General features: G+C 51.7%; 1 long non-coding RNA gene across 5 annotated transcripts; it reads right to left on the bottom strand.

The window, feature by feature from the left end:
- Positions 1-848: 848 nt before the first annotated feature.
- LOC123927485 lies at positions 849-15080 on the bottom strand. Of its 5 annotated transcripts, none has more exons than XR_006815472.1 (4): positions 14888-15080; positions 14474-14592; positions 10359-10432; positions 7702-9362 (listed from the first exon to the last, which is right to left on the bottom strand). It is a non-coding gene; the product is annotated as an uncharacterized LOC123927485 (long non-coding RNA). The 5 variants fall into 5 exon arrangements; XR_006815474.1 differs by having other exon boundaries at positions 7702-8010; XR_006815473.1 differs by lacking the exons at positions 7702-9362; positions 10359-10432 and adding an exon at positions 849-916.
- Between the last annotated feature and the right edge of the window lie 27 nt (positions 15081-15107).

Raw genomic sequence — 15107 nt, 5'->3', positions numbered from 1 at the left:
TAGCCGCACTACGGGCTATATTATTAACTAGTAAAGAGCTAAAGTGACATCAACTGATCTGGAGGGATTTTCACTATTGTTAACAAATACAGCAATAAGTGAGTATATATGAGCATTGACGTGTATGAAGCCATAATTGTCAGAACTTTGCGAAATAGACAATGACCAATTTCTCCATACCACCAGGGAGAAATGTATGGGAAATGCCAACCAGTGTGCAATTGTTCCCTTCAGGAGGAAGGGATGGGTGCAGGGAGAGGGCAGAGGGTGTAACAGAAAAAAATAATAAGATCATAGAAATATGGGGCTCCTAGGGACACGGGGAGCTCAGTCGTTAAACGTCTGCATTCAGCTCAGGTCGTGATCCCAGGGCCCTGGCATTGAGCTCCGCCTCGGGCTCCCTGCTCTGTGGGAAGCCTGCTTCTCCCTCTCCCACTCCCCCTGTTTCTGTTCCCCCTCTGGCTGTGTCTCTCTCTGCCAAATAAATAAAATCTTTTTTAAAAAAAGAAGATTACAGAAATATATGTATGTGTATGTGTAAGAAATGAAAATATACAATTTACATATGCTATATTGAATACATAAAATGTACTAAAACAATGAAACTGTATATAATTTACATATGCTATATCGAATACATAAAATGTATTAAAACAATGAAACTGTATACAATTTATCGTGGTGGTACAGTGGCAGCTGAGAATGTACACTACAAAATTCTGTGTTGTTACGGTAACTCCATAAAAATTAAGTATGCAGGGGCGCCTGGGTGGCTCAGTGGATTAAGCCGCTGCCTTCGGCTCAGGTCATGATCTCAGGGTCCTGGGATCGAGCCCCGCATCAGGCTCTCTGCTCCGCAGGGAGCCTGCTTCCTCCTCTCTCTCTGCCTGCCTCTCTGCCTACTTGTGATCTCTCTCTCTCACTGTCAAATAAATAAAATAAAATCTTTTAAAAAAAAATTAAGTATGCAAATCCAAAGTTCTAGAAGGTGACAAAAACAAATGAAAACTGATATGAGTTTTTATGAGACCAAGGGTAAGTTTCTTCTTAAACTTGTTACTTAATACAGAATATGTAATTACGTAGGGTTTTTGGGTTTTGTTTTAAGAGAAAGAAAAAAGAAACTCCTGCTCCGACACGAGAGGGAAGGATTGCTTCCCTTACTCGGTGCAGCGAAGAGACCTTAGCCTTTGCAGCCAGACATGCTTGACCTTGACTTTCCATCTATCACTTAGGAGTCTTGTGATCTTAAGTAAGACACTTGACTTCTCTCAGCTCTGGTTTCTTCAGCTATAAAGTGGGGATAATAATTGTACCTGCCTCAAGGGTAAAAAGGTTTCATATAGTCCCTGCCACAGAGCAAACATTAAAAAAAAAGTACCTTTGTGGTCGATTAATTTATTGCGATATTAATTGGAATTTTTGTTTTTCTTTTACTGCTGTGGAATTTCCAAGGGAAAAAGCTGTCTGTGCTGTGCTCTCCGTATTTCGCTCCCTGGTTCCAAAAGGGCTTCTTGTTCAAGGGAGATTGTCATGGTTTGTTGGGACGGGACATGGGGAGGCGAGGGGAAGCAGGGGACAGCAAAAACAGAGACACGGAGATTTCTCCAAAGTGAGAAAGATAAGGAGAATCAGAGGACCACGAGTGGCGGAGACCTCCCTTCCCACCCTCCCGCATACATCCCAAAGCCGATGAGAGGGAGGGGTCCCCCGTGATGGGACCCTCCGGAGGCTGGGCCCCGGCAGCAGACCCTCTGTGCTTGAGTAGCCTGCGGGCCAGGCGGCGGACGTCTCTGGGGCAGGCACGTGGCCAAGACCAGACAGGCCTCCTCAGTATTTTCCCGGCATGAGATCTAGAACCCTGAGATCCTTGCATTACCCTAACGATGGGGATGGCTTGCAGGGGCTGAGGAGTCCCTGTTCTACTTGGGCGAAGACCTGAGCTGAATTTAAAGAAAATATGTGGGCTGTATCTTGTGTACTTGCAAATATCTTCCATATTTCCATCCTTTTTCTTATTTGCCTTATCTCCGTGCGACAGTGGAGAGGTCGGTTACCGCGCTTGAGTGCTCAGCTTCCTCGTCTGTAGAACGGGCAGAGTGGTGGCACGTGGGGACCCAGGGGCCGTGTGTCCGCGACACTGTCCACAACCATCTGTTACTGACGACTGCTCCTGCCCCTTGATCCCTCCCTTGGGCGTTCCGAGCTCTTGGCCTCTGAACACGATGTTTAGCCCTCTGGGTCGTCTTTCCCTTCTGCTGTTTGAATCCTACTGCATCATGAAGTCCTGACGTCAGCACCGTCCAGACCACGAGGCAGCATTCCCACCTCTGGACTCCCAAGGCATTTTCTGATCTCGTTCAGTGCTCCTGCCACTCATCTGACACCTCTCAAGCGCTCTCTGAGTGGCGGGCACCCGGAGCTCAAGAAGACAGAGCTCACACAGGCAGACCGTGCCCATGTCCTTCTTTCTGCCCCCAGAGGGGTCAAGGTTTCATTTACCACAAAGAAAGTGTGCCCACGAGCTCTCTAGCCACTTCCCACGCTCTGTAGCCTGGGACTGAGGGCCGGCTGGGCCGCTCTCCCCAGTGGCCTGTGGTTCTTGAGGAGACACTGTGAGCTGTCTGAGAACAGTAAGATCTCCTGCAGGACGGGGGTGCCTCCTTGATGTGGGGTCTGGGGCCTCCGGAAGCCTCCCGGCAGCATGTGCTGTTTTCCCGTTGTCCCAGAACCACTGTTGGGCGTCACCATCTGGCCCTGGAGGGTGGCCATGATGCCTCCCCTTGGTCTCATGGGACATGGCCGCCTCCCGGGCTGGTGGTGTGAGGAAGAGAGCCATGGCTCCTTTCATGAAGATGTGTCCCTTTCCCTAATCCACCGCCTGCTTCCCAAGGTCAGAAGTGATGTCTTCTACCTCGGAGTTGTCTGGGACAGTGCCTGGAAAACCGAAGATACAAGACGGACGCTCTCCTGACCAAGCGTGCCCTTAGTCGAGCAATTCCCCCTTCCCCTTTCTTACACACCTGGACTGCCCCCTGTGTCACTGTGCCTGAATTGACTCTTCCCAGGCATTGGGATCCAGATCACCGGCCTCTTGTCCCGATCCAGCACAGACCAGGCTCATCCGCAGGGGAAGACACAGAATAACAACGTCTGGAGGAGGCTGGCTGAGCACCGGGCTGCGGTCCGCGGCGCGCACTGACCAAGGAGACGCGGGGGTTTGCGAGAAGCGCCTCCCCGGCCCCCCTGTCTGCTCCGCCGCCGGAGCGGCTTCAGCACGACTCGCGCGTTTCCAGTCAGAACCAAGAGCTAGAATCACCGGGATTTCTAGAATTCTGTGTTAGGGTCAAGTGACAATCTCTTGCACCTTTCCACGTTTGCCTCACCACCAGACGTGTGCGTGGACACTTCAGTCATTGCGGCCACTGGCGTGGCCCAGCGGCTCGCGGTCTGTGAAGGGCCGCATTTGGGGGCCGAGGGACGTCGTTCTACCACCAACGTCATTACGGCCGTCACTGCCACGGCCAGGCTGAGAAGAGTCAAGTCACGAGGGAGCAGCCGGCGGTGGCCCATCAGTCTTCACGTCCTGCCCCGCATGGCCTCCCTCAGGTCTGCGCCACGTTCCCCGACGTCCGCCTCAGCCGGCTCTCGCAGATCTTTGCCGTCAGCCCCGTCTGGCAAACCGGGTTGATGGCAGACTCGGGTCCCCTCCCTTGGCGTCGCCGCGTCTGCTTCGGGAGCCCGCGCTCCGACTCCAGGTGCCACGCGAGACGCGGAGAACAGAAGGGAAAAGAGATGCTGCTGCGGGGCGGGTAACGAGAACGAGACGGAGAACCCACGTGCTGTTGAAATCGAGTTGATTCGTCCATTGTGCCTTTACTGGGAAATATTTGTTAAACCGAATTATGGTAACGAAGAAATTAATTCGCTGCAGCTGTCAGGAACGTCCGTCGTTTTCTTGCTGCGGCAGTAGTAAAGCCCAAGTCATCGGGGCCTCGTTACTTGCTCTGACGTTCCATGAGCTGATGCATTTCTCCGCAGCCTCTGAGCATTGGCAGTGGCGACTTTCGTTTCTTCTTTACTAATGAGTCACGGTTATTTCCGAGTCACGGCACAAACGAGAGTGAGCAACGTTTCTCTTTTAAGAATGAATTTGGACGCGGTCAGCTCTGCGCTTCTCTCTGCTCCCGGGGTGGCTCTCCGCAGCCCGCAGCCCCGCAGCCCACAGCCCCGCAGCCCGCAGCCCCGCAGCCCGCAGCCCCGCAGCCCGCTCCCTGCCCGCTCGCTCTAGCCGCTCCCTCTAGCGCTCCTGTTCTCTCCCTCGCCCGCTCCGCCCCTCCTCTGCGAGCTCCTCCAAGTCCGAATTCTCTCCTTCCCTCCTACCTGGCCTCCCTTTTACATTTTACGGGAGAGCTTGAGCACGAAGGACTGTGGATAAGTGGCCCCAACGAGATGCTGAAAATAGGTTCTTGTTTCCACTGAGCTCTCTGTGAGGAACGAGACTTTCTCAAGCGTTTTCAAGTCCTGAGGGACTTGATCTGAGGATGCACACGACCAGGAACGAGTGCTCTCAGCTCAGGGGCCGAGTTCTGCCTCTGTTTCTCCATGACTGAGACGAAGCCTTGAGCGGTGGGTCCCTCTTTCCTCCTTATGTACCTCATTCTTCGATTCCATTCTGTTTGTGACATCACCTTCCTGTGGACGGGGTCCTGCCTTCCTCTCTTACTGCTGTGGAGCCTTCGTCCTGCTCTTGGGCCTCAGATCCGTGACTGGGTCTCCAGCCTGGATCGCCCTACCCACGTGCGCCTCCCAGACGAGCAGGAGTTTCTCTCCTTGTCTGCTGCTGGATTTCTCCAGGGCGGGGGGGGGGGGTGGTGGTCCCTGTCTCCACGGGCTTCTTCCCACCAGCTACCTCTGGGGTCCATCCCCATCCCTGCCTTGCCCCTGGGAGTCCAGCCAGTCTCCAGCCTTGCCCTTCCTCTCAATGCCCAAACCCGGTCATCTGTCCATTCCCTTGCACGGTCTATTGAATGAGGACTGTGTCATTCACAGTCCAAACACGCTCTGAGCACGGAAACGTGAGTAAGACAAAGGCCTCTGCCCTTGAAGAGCTCAAAACTGAGGAGCGGTGATCACAGCTTCAACTCCATGGGTAGCCGGCGAGGCACTGGAAGTGTCTTTGAATGGGGAAGAGGACTAGGAGGGCCACAAGTGCGTCTGAGGACGCGGGAGGGAGAGATTGTGCCTGAGGGTGACATAGGTCACGTAGGGACAGCCCGCGAGAGCTGTGGTTGGCTTCGGTGTGGCTCACTGGGGAGGCGGAACCCACCGTTAAGAGGCAGTTATCTTATCGCTCATTCTTCCTGCAGAGACTCGCGGGACATGGACCAGAGCGGAACGTTTCCCCGCCAGGGCGTCCCTCTGTGCTCACGTAGACCCAGCGCCAGGGCTCCCACACGTGTGTCAGGGCGCCCTTCACCGGGGGGCTGAGTGCTGGGCTGACTCTCCCCCACACTTAGACGCTTCCTGGGGCCCAGTCCTCCCGTCGGAGTCTGGCCCCGGGAAAGTGAACCCAAGTGTAAAGGAATCACGTTGTTTCATCAGAAATGTGGTTTCATTATTGAGATCTTAGAGTAATTGTCAGAAATCTCTCCTTTGAAATGTTATAAAATCACCTATCCTAATGAGATTAAACTTTTATTAACTGCTAACCTATAGCATGATCAACAAAACAAAATCCCTAATGGTTTTTTAATAAGAATGAGGTCTGTTGGGGCGCCTGGGTGGCTCAGTGGGTTAAGCCTCTGCCTTCGGCTCAGGTCATGGTCGCAGGGTCCTGGGATCAAGCCCCGCGTCGGGCTCCCTGCTCAGTGGGAAGCCTGCTTCTCCCTCTCCCACTCCTCCTGCTTGTATTTCCTCTCTCACAGTCTCTCTGTCAAATGAATAAAATCTTTCAAGAAAAGAAAAGAATGAGGTTTGTTGATATGGTCTAGCCTCCTCCCACACTCCCTGTAGTTCCCCTAAGAATTGCACCGGCCCGTCTTCCTTCTCCATGGGTTCACAGCTGCTTCTGTTGCTTCCACATGACAGTCCTGCAGTCGTCCCCGTCTGGTCAGTGGCCCCTCCTCCGTATTTTCATGTCGCTTCACATGTGTGTCTATTGGCATTAGGGACACTTCTTATGTGTCTCTCCTCTAGGTGTAGAATTAAGTTCCTAAGGATGTGTACCCTGTCTTACTCGTCTTTTGTTCCTCAGGACCTAGAAAGGGCCTGTGCACGGCTGGCTCTCATAAATGCTCATGAATCCGTGAATAAGTCCAGGCACTGGCCTAAACATTAAAAACATTTTTTTAAAGATTTTATTTAAATATTTGACAGAGAGAGACAGAGATCACAAGTAGGCAGAGAGGCAGGCAGAGAGAGAGGAGGGAGCAGGCTCCCCGCTGAGCAGAGAGCCTGATGCGGGGCTCGATCCCAGGACCCTAGGATCATGACCCGAGCCGAAGGCAGAGGCTTTAACCTACTGAGCCACCCAGGCGCCCCAAAAAGTATTTTTAAATGCCTTGCCAAAAGACGTTGAAGAGCTCTGTTAAGATATAAATTTATAATTAAATAGGAGGGACATGCAAATCACTAGTGCTAAATCACTAGTGCACTTGTTTAAATTGGTTTATGAGAGAACTTTGTTCTTTACCTAATAAGTACTGGGATAATGGGACATAGAGAAAATGAGTTTTAGCTGACAAAGATGGGAAACAGAGAAGCAGGTTTGCGAATCGGAGCCCGGGACAGCGGACCTCTGTAAGGTTGCACAGCGACCGGGTCTGCATCAGGAAGACAGGGAGAGCAGGAAGGGACTCAGGGCTCACAGGAGGCTGATATTAACAGAAGAAGAAAGGAGGACGGAGGTTATGATGAAACCAGGGACAAGCTTGCTTCATACACTCCTGAAAATCCACATGAGCTTTCTTGACTGATTTATTCAACAAATACCCACTGAAGATTTAGCAAATGCCAGACACTGTGCTAGGAATTGGGGAGTATCAACCCACAGCCTCTCACACACAGGTTCTTTTTTTTTTTTTTAACATAAAATGTATTATTTGCCCCAGGAGTACGGGTCTGTGAATCACCAGTCTTACGCAATTCACAGCACTCACCACAGCACAGACCTCCCCAGTGTCCATCACCCAGTCACCCCATCCCTCCCAACCCCCAGCAACCCTCAGTTTGTTTCCTGAGATTAAGTCTCTTTGGTTTGTCTCCCTTCTGATCCCACCTTGTTTCACTTTTTCCTTCCTTACCCCCCATGATCCACTGTCGTGGGATCAAATTCCTCTCAAATTCCTCATACCAGGGAGATCATATGATGGTTGTCTTTCTCTGATTGACTTATTTCACTCAACATAATCCCCTCTCGTTCCATCCACATTGTTGCAAATGGCAAGATTTCATTTCTTTTGATGGCTGCATAGTATTCCATTGTGTATATATACCACATCTTCTTTCTCCATTCATCTGTGGATGGACATCTAGGTTCTTTCCATAGTTTGGCTATTGTGGACATTGCTGCTATAAACTTTCGGGTGCACGTGCCCCTTCGGATCACTGCGTTTGTATCTTTAGGGTAAATACCCAGTAGTGCAATTGCTGGGTCTTAGGGTAGTTCTATTTTCAACTTTTTGAGGAACCTCTTGCTGTTTTCCAGAGTGGCTGCACCAGCTTGCATTCCCACCAACAGTGTAGGAGGTTCCCCTTTCTCCGCATCCTCACCAGCATCTGTTGTTTCCTGACTGGTTACTTTTCGCCATTCTGACTGGTCACACACAGGTTCTTGATGTGTGTTACCTGGGCCAGCAACATCCGTATCACCGTGGAACTTACTAGAAATGCCAATTATCAGACCTCCCAGGACAGAATGATTCAGATGCTCTGGGGTCGGGGTCCGGCAGTCTGTCGTAATAAACCCTCTAAGTAATTCTTGCACATCAACAGTTGAAAATCACTGGCCTGTAGTGTATTGGGAGAAACAAGCAGACAGTTACTGCACGATGGGAGAGGAACGTTGATGACGCTGGAGAGAAGGCTACCTGAGGATGACGCAGCCCTGAAGAGGCACTTCATACGGACAGGGCACGTGCGGAGGGAACGGTACTGAAGACTTTCTCCACGACAGAGCCCTGGGGCCTGCTTCTGAGTGAGCGCGTGGGAGCGGGATGAGGGCCATTCTCAGCCGAGGAGGCGTCCGTGCAAAGGCCCAGAGGTGGGAAGGAGAGAGAAGGAGAATGAGAGAGAGACAGAGGGGAGGGGAAGGGAGAGACGGAGAAGCCATTCGTCGATGCCCACGAAAAGCCAGTTCTTACGGGCATTTTTGAACTGTTTATGACTGCTCCTTTCAAACTCCTGCGCTGAAGTCTGCCTTCGGTGAGGACGCTGCTTCCCTCACAGCCGCGAGAGCAGCAGCTCATTCTTTCTGAGCCCGCGGACCTCCACGGTGGCGGTGGGCTTCCCTGTCCGCACTCCACACTGGGCTTCAGGAACGCTGTCTTCCCAGCTCTGCCGACAGCCCCGTCCTCGGAGGCCAAATCACCCACTTCGCCGTTCTCTCGCCGCCCTTCTCTCTGCCCCCTCAGGCCTGTCTGACAGGTTTGGGAACTGGCCTTCTGCCGCCTTTCTCTGCGGCTGCGGTGCTCGGAGTCCAGCAGGACGCCCCAGACCCTCTTGTGATTACCGGCAGCCCCGGCCCCTTTGATGAGTGAGGAGACCCTCCTCGAGGGTTGGCGGGACGAGCGTCGTGCTCCGTGGCAGGGACAGCAGGTGTCCCCCGAACGCTTCGGCCGCATCTGAGACCTGCGTGTTTGTACGTGAGGGAAGAGTCTGTGCGAACGCCCGTTCGCGCTGAGAATGAAGCGGACTCATTTCCTGAACCGCTTGGCACCGTGTCTGGCTCGGACACGTCTCCACTCTTCGTCCCAGCAGCCCCCACGGCTCTCCCGCCAAGTGCCCACGTGTCCTGCCCGCAGGCACCCCTCCTGCCGGGAGCACAGCAGGAGCCTGGCAATGGGACGGGGCACCCCACTATGGGAAGGGACACCCCACTGAATCCCGCAGCGGCTGCCTCTCTGGTGCACGCTCTGGCTCCTCGGTGGCCCCTGGAGGGCCCCGGTCCGCAGACTCGGAGTCGAGTGTACGGGAGACGAGGGTGAGGAGCTCGTTAACAACGGGGCCTCCCCGAGCAGGTCCACGCACCGGCCCGGCGTTAGCAGCTCTGGGAGGAGCAGGAGGAACATCGTTTCTGCGAAGCGTTTTCCACGTCCCACCTCGTGCCGCCTGCGGGTTTGAACTTACACGTAAACCGACACCTTCGGAAAGAAAGCCCGTTTGTCCATTTGAGTTCCCTGCGTGTAACTTGTCTCAGTGTCTTTATCCTTGTTTTGGCCCCCAGATAAGCAGGAAAAAGAATGAAAAAATATTCTGGCCCTGAACAAACAGTAGTGCATGGATTCCTGTAATTGTTCCATTTTCCTTGTTTTTATTCCGTGTTTCCCGGGAACTGTCCTAAAATCCGTGGTTCACTTGCTCACCTCCGCCTCCGGAAACCAGCAGCCGGCAGCCCCTGAGCAGGCCTGTGCCTCCGCTGCGGTGTGAGACCTTAGCCTTTCTGGGAGCTGAATGGAAGCACACACGAGCAGAGATCTGCCTTGACAAGACTCTATTCTATAAAAACACTTTCGAGAGTGTAATATTTCTTATTGAGGAATTATCCAGTAATTTTTCTCACCATCTTTTAAGATAATGTTTGAATCAAGGTCTTTGGTGTGTTTACATTTTCCCTAGTCCCCAAAATGAATGCTCGTTTCTACCAAAGCCACCCCAGTCCTCTGCGAAATGGACCAGTTACTCCAACAGTTAACGCGAGTGGTTATCACAAAGATAGAGCAGCACCGAGTCCCTTTACAGATGAGGGAGGACCTGCTCAGAGATGAGTCTGCCGGTCTTCCACAGCTGGTGGTGACCCCGTGTGCTCCCCTTCGGCGTGGGAGAAACCCCTCCCTCTACCGAGGGATTTATATGCGTTTACACAGGCGCGCGGCTCCTGCTTCCTGGCGCCCAGGCTCTCCGGGCAGGTGAAGAGTCACACAAGCCCTCCTCGTGGATTCGGAGAAACGCCTCAGAAGCCCAAAGAGGAGTGTTAATTTCACATACTGGATTTCTCCTAAGCCGAACGGGTGCACACTGGGTCCTCACTAGCTGTGGAAGACCCTGCAGACTCATCTGTAAGGAGGCACTCCCTGCTTGGAGAATTTGGTGAGTCCACATAGTGTCAGTTGTGACTTTGGAAAGAACGTCCTGCTCACCTTTAACCCTTCCTTTTGTGGGTCCCCAAACCTCGCCAGGCCGTTGCTTAGACATCTGTTTTGGTCACAGAAAACTGTAAAGGAGGCAGCAGTTAAATTTTGTAACTTTTCTTTTAGAGTCTTCTTTCTTAGCCCACTCTGCTAATATTTTCTGTCCCCACTGGGACGTGCTCAAACTAATAGTATCCCACACTTACAAAGCCTTCCATTCCTCCCCTCACCAGCCCGAAGCCCACTGGTACAGACTCTGGGGCCGGGCCTGTGGTATATTATCTATCTCTGAGAACCATCGTCTCCCAAGTCGAGGGCTGGTGCCGGCACGGCCCCACATACCACGCTGACTGGGTTATGCTGGACTCGTGATTCCAGCCGAGTCAGTCGGGTTCTCTCCTCTGGAAATGTAAAATGTGCACCTCGGAGACAGCTATCAAGATGTCTACGAGGAAGTTCTGGGGCCACATACAAAGAGAAGCAGAGTGAGACGGTCCGCAAAGAGGAGAAGGAAGCGGACGCGTTGACAGGAGAGCAAAGGGAAAGAGAGAGACTAGGAGCCATGGAGCGGGACTGAGTAGGACCATGAGAAGCGCAGGCTTTCCAACTCCTCATTCCTCTCTTCCCAAGGCCTGGTTGTTCACGGCTGTGGCACATTCCATGAGGGGACCCCAGATTCGTAAACACACGGAACAGAATACTTTCCGAAAGTCAGTTTGAAGAGCGTTTCTATTACTTTCAACCAAGAGTAACTTGACGAAGATGCTCCCTCAGGGAACGTGTTTTTGTGTTCAGCATTCTTTTCATCGATAAGGTACCGAGGCCTCCTGCGGCATTTAAGGACACACTTCCAGGCCCTAAGCTAACCCCCCTGAGCTGTTCTCTCTGCTGCTGCTGGAGCTCCACACGTCCACGGCTTCTCTCCACCTTTCTTTCTTTCTTTTTTAAAGATTTTTATTAATTTATTTGACACAGAGACAGCGAGAGAGGGAACACAAACGGGGGCGTGGGAGAGGGAGAAGCAGGCTTCCCAGGGAGAGCGGGAAGCCCGATGCGGGGCTCAATCCCAGGACCCCGGGATCATGATCTGAGGTGAAGGCAGACGCTTAACGACTGAGCCCCCGGCGCCCCTTCTGTCCCTCGGCTTCTCCTCTCCCTGCCTACTTCGAAGGAACAAAGCGTCCCAGCTGCCACCGCCTCTGTTTTGTTTTGATGTAAGCACAATTCCTTTGCAGGGTTTTTGAAAAAAATTCAGCTTAGACAGCTAGTAAAAACAGGGAGCCAGAAAATGGATTTTTTTTTTTTTTAAAGCACAGGAGGAAAATAACATACGAAGTGAGATGGGGGTCGGAATGGAAGTGTTCCAAGCCTCGCGGTGTTGGAGAGGAGGGTAGCAACAGAAACGAATAGTGTTTGTTAAGCACGCATGTTGAAAACGTCAGGGAGACCATTAAACAGGAGCAGAATATATAACAAATTGCTTGGCTTAGCTCACTGTAAGCAAGAAAACTAGCAAGTTTCTATGGTTGCCTATTGTATTTTTGGCCTCTTATCGCTACTGAGCTCAAAGAGCACAAAATGAGTCACAGGTGTGGCCCTGCAGGTGGCTTTCAGAGGGTTAATCTGCAAGCTCTCAGGCCTCTTCTGTGACATTAGAACATTTAGACCAAGACTGAGGCATTTACAGTCGAGGCAATGAGATTTGGGAAAATTTAAGTGGCCTGATCCTGTAATCTCCAGCCCCCTTCCTCTCTCTAAGATGGTCCTGATTTGCTTCGGGCTCCAGGATGACCTACGGGAGGCAGACACCTTGAGAGAGGGTGCCAGTTCTCCCCGTGCTCAACACCTACCAGTTCACCTCGCTTCTAGATCCTTAATTACGTTCACTGTCAGTGTATTCAGAGGACAAGATGCAAAAATCAAATCCAGAACTTGAAAACAGGAAACAAATTGCAGTATTTTGCTAATTTATATTGGGGAAATTCCAGAAAGCAAGTAGGAATTTTTTGGACTTTATTTGAGAGAAAGAGAGCATGAGCAGGGGTGAGGGAGAGGAAGGGTAGAGGAAGCAGCAGCAGCAGACTCCCTGCTGGGTGCACGGGGCTCCATCCCAGGGCCCTGGGATCATGACCTGAGCCAAAGGCAGATAGACAGTTAAGCGAATGAGCCACCCAGGCGCCCCAAGTGTGGGAATTTTAATTTCCACACTGAGGATGCTGGTCCAGCAAGAGAGGAGTGTAATTTTGTAGCGAGCCGAATGCGTTGATTTTGGACTCGATGTTCTGGTGTGAACAGCTGAGACTTGCTTGTTCAGTAGCCTCCCTGAAACCTGACCTCAGCCATGACCCTGGATGCCAGAAGTAGAGATACAGATTTTCTTCGGCTTAATGTAGAAGTAATGCAAAGACATAGGCAGATAAGAATGTCGGAATGAATTTCTCCTTGTCACCTGCGCATCCACCTCCCAATTATGTCCCGAGAGGACTGGAGCACCTGCCCTTTTCCAAGAAATTCCCTGATGGCAGGTGCACCACCGTCCTGGAAACGTGCTTCACTGGCTGATTTCTGTGGTGCAGGGATGGAGATGGGAGACGTTCCATTAGCGTAGACTCTGTGATTTCCATGGGATGTAGAGGTGTCCAGGATGCAAAAGGCAAGTAGGAGTGCTTAATAGAGCAGAGGCAACGTGAGTGCGCTAACTTTAGCATGCGGCAAGCATGGAGTGAGCGTTAGAACGGGCTGACCCACAGAGGCCTGGGATGGGGGTAGTCCATGCTGAGTCCCTAGGCTGGAAATAGACAAACAGTACATTAAGATTCTACCTGATCTATGCTACCAACACAACCCTGAGTAAAACAACACAACAAAAATGAAAACAAAACTTGGATTATTTCACCGTGAAATCCATAGCACCTCCCTATTCCCAGATCTGAGTCAGTGCATAGAACCTGAACCCCTTGAATGAAGGGAAAGATGGGGAGCCTTGTGGATGGGCAATTTGGCCAAATCCTTTACAGTTTTTTTGTTTGTTTGTTTGTTTTTTTAAAGTAGGCTCCACACCCAATGTAGAGTCCAATGCAGGGCTTGAACTCATGACCCAAGATCAAGACCTGAGCTGAGATGGAAAGTTGGACACTTAACCAACTAAGCCACCCAGACTCTCCTCTTGGCAGTTTTAAGATCAGTCTTTCTGCATGCTATTCTGCAGTACAGAAGGGAAGGACTCTCAGATAGAAGAGAGTTAAACCAAATTACAACTGATGCAGTATACAGATTTGAACATTTTCTTTAATGGTCATGATCATTCTTTCAGAAATGACCCCACGCTGCACAGGTTCTAGCACTCAGCGCCTACCACGGTACAGAACTTCACGTGTGGGGGAAGGGAGGGAGTCACTTTGCTGACAGAGGCTCTTCCTCAGAAAACTCTTCTTCCCTTTTTGTACAAATGCATATGAATATGTGATATACTATGTACATTAAGAAACATGCACAAAGGGGCGCCTGGGCGGCTCCTTGGTTTACCGCCTCTGCCTTCGGCTCAGGTCATGGTGCCAGGGTCCTGGGATCGAGTCCCGCATCGGGGTCTCTGCTCAGCAGGGAGCCTGCTTCCTCCTCTCTCTCTGCCTGCCTCTCTGCCTGACTTGTGATCTCTGTCTGTGAAATAAATAAAATCTTTAAAAAAAGAAACATGCACAAAAATAGAACTACAAAAGATGGAAAAATAGAAATAGAGTATTTTCTTTTGTCCCTCCAGTGTGCTTTGCAGTGTGATGATACAGATGCGTGTCTCACTTTGAAGACACAAGTTTAGGCCGTCATGCTGTCCCACTGAGGCAGTGGCCTCTAATCCCTCATTGGAAAAAATCCCAAGTTCTTTAGCATGGCTTCGTCAAGTTCCTTCTCGGTTTTCCCCAAGCCTACATCTCTGGACTCACCCCCTAGACGCTTCATCCCCTAGACGCTCCCGGTAATGGGCTCTTCTGATCACTCCGTCTATACTGGTCTGCTCTCTATCCTCAAACACACATTCACTCATACACACAGTAACCCTTTCCACCTACGTTGCTTCATGTTCTGCACAAAATATATCCCTGTCTGAAATCATAAATTTTGTTTTTCACCTGTCTTCGTTGGAGTGTGAGCTCTGAGCTGAGAGGGATCTTATCTTGCCTGTTTCATTCCCTGCTGTGCCCTTACACCTAAGGCAGATTCTGGAACCACAGTTTCGTGCCGCCTAAACCTGTGTAATGAGCAAATGAGCAAATTTCTGTAATAACCAGTTGTTCTCAGAATCGAACCTTTTCTTTAGTTAAAAAATTAATTACTTTTTAGAGAGAGAGAGAGGGTGCATGCACAAGCAGGGGGAGGGGCAGGCAGAGGGAAGCAGGGAGCCCGACGCGGGGCTCGATCCCAGGACCTGAGACCACGACCTGAGCCCAAGGCCGAGGCTGAAACCCACGGAGCCGCCAGGCGCCCCGAGAACTTTAGTCTCTGATCCGGCGCTGACTGGGAAACGCAGAGACAAAGGGCTTTACTGTCCGATCTGAGATCCCAACTGGAAGGCTTCATCGCCGCCGGCCCGGTGGGGTCTGGGAAGCGCGAGTGGGACAGCACCGGGGCCGCGTGCGACGGGATTCCCGGGTTCGGCCTGGAAAGGAAAATGCGGACACGCCCTCCCGCCCGGGTCGCCGACGCGCACGGCGGTGACCCCCCGCCCTGCGTCCGCGAAGCTCCTGCCCCCGCCCGGCGTCCTGC

Source organism: Meles meles, chromosome 17, assembly GCF_922984935.1.
Source record: "Meles meles chromosome 17, mMelMel3.1 paternal haplotype, whole genome shotgun sequence".
Lineage (NCBI taxonomy): Eukaryota > Metazoa > Chordata > Mammalia > Carnivora > Mustelidae > Meles > Meles meles.
Note: the sequence above shows the minus strand (reverse complement) of the source record. Positions and strands in the feature narration are given on the sequence as shown.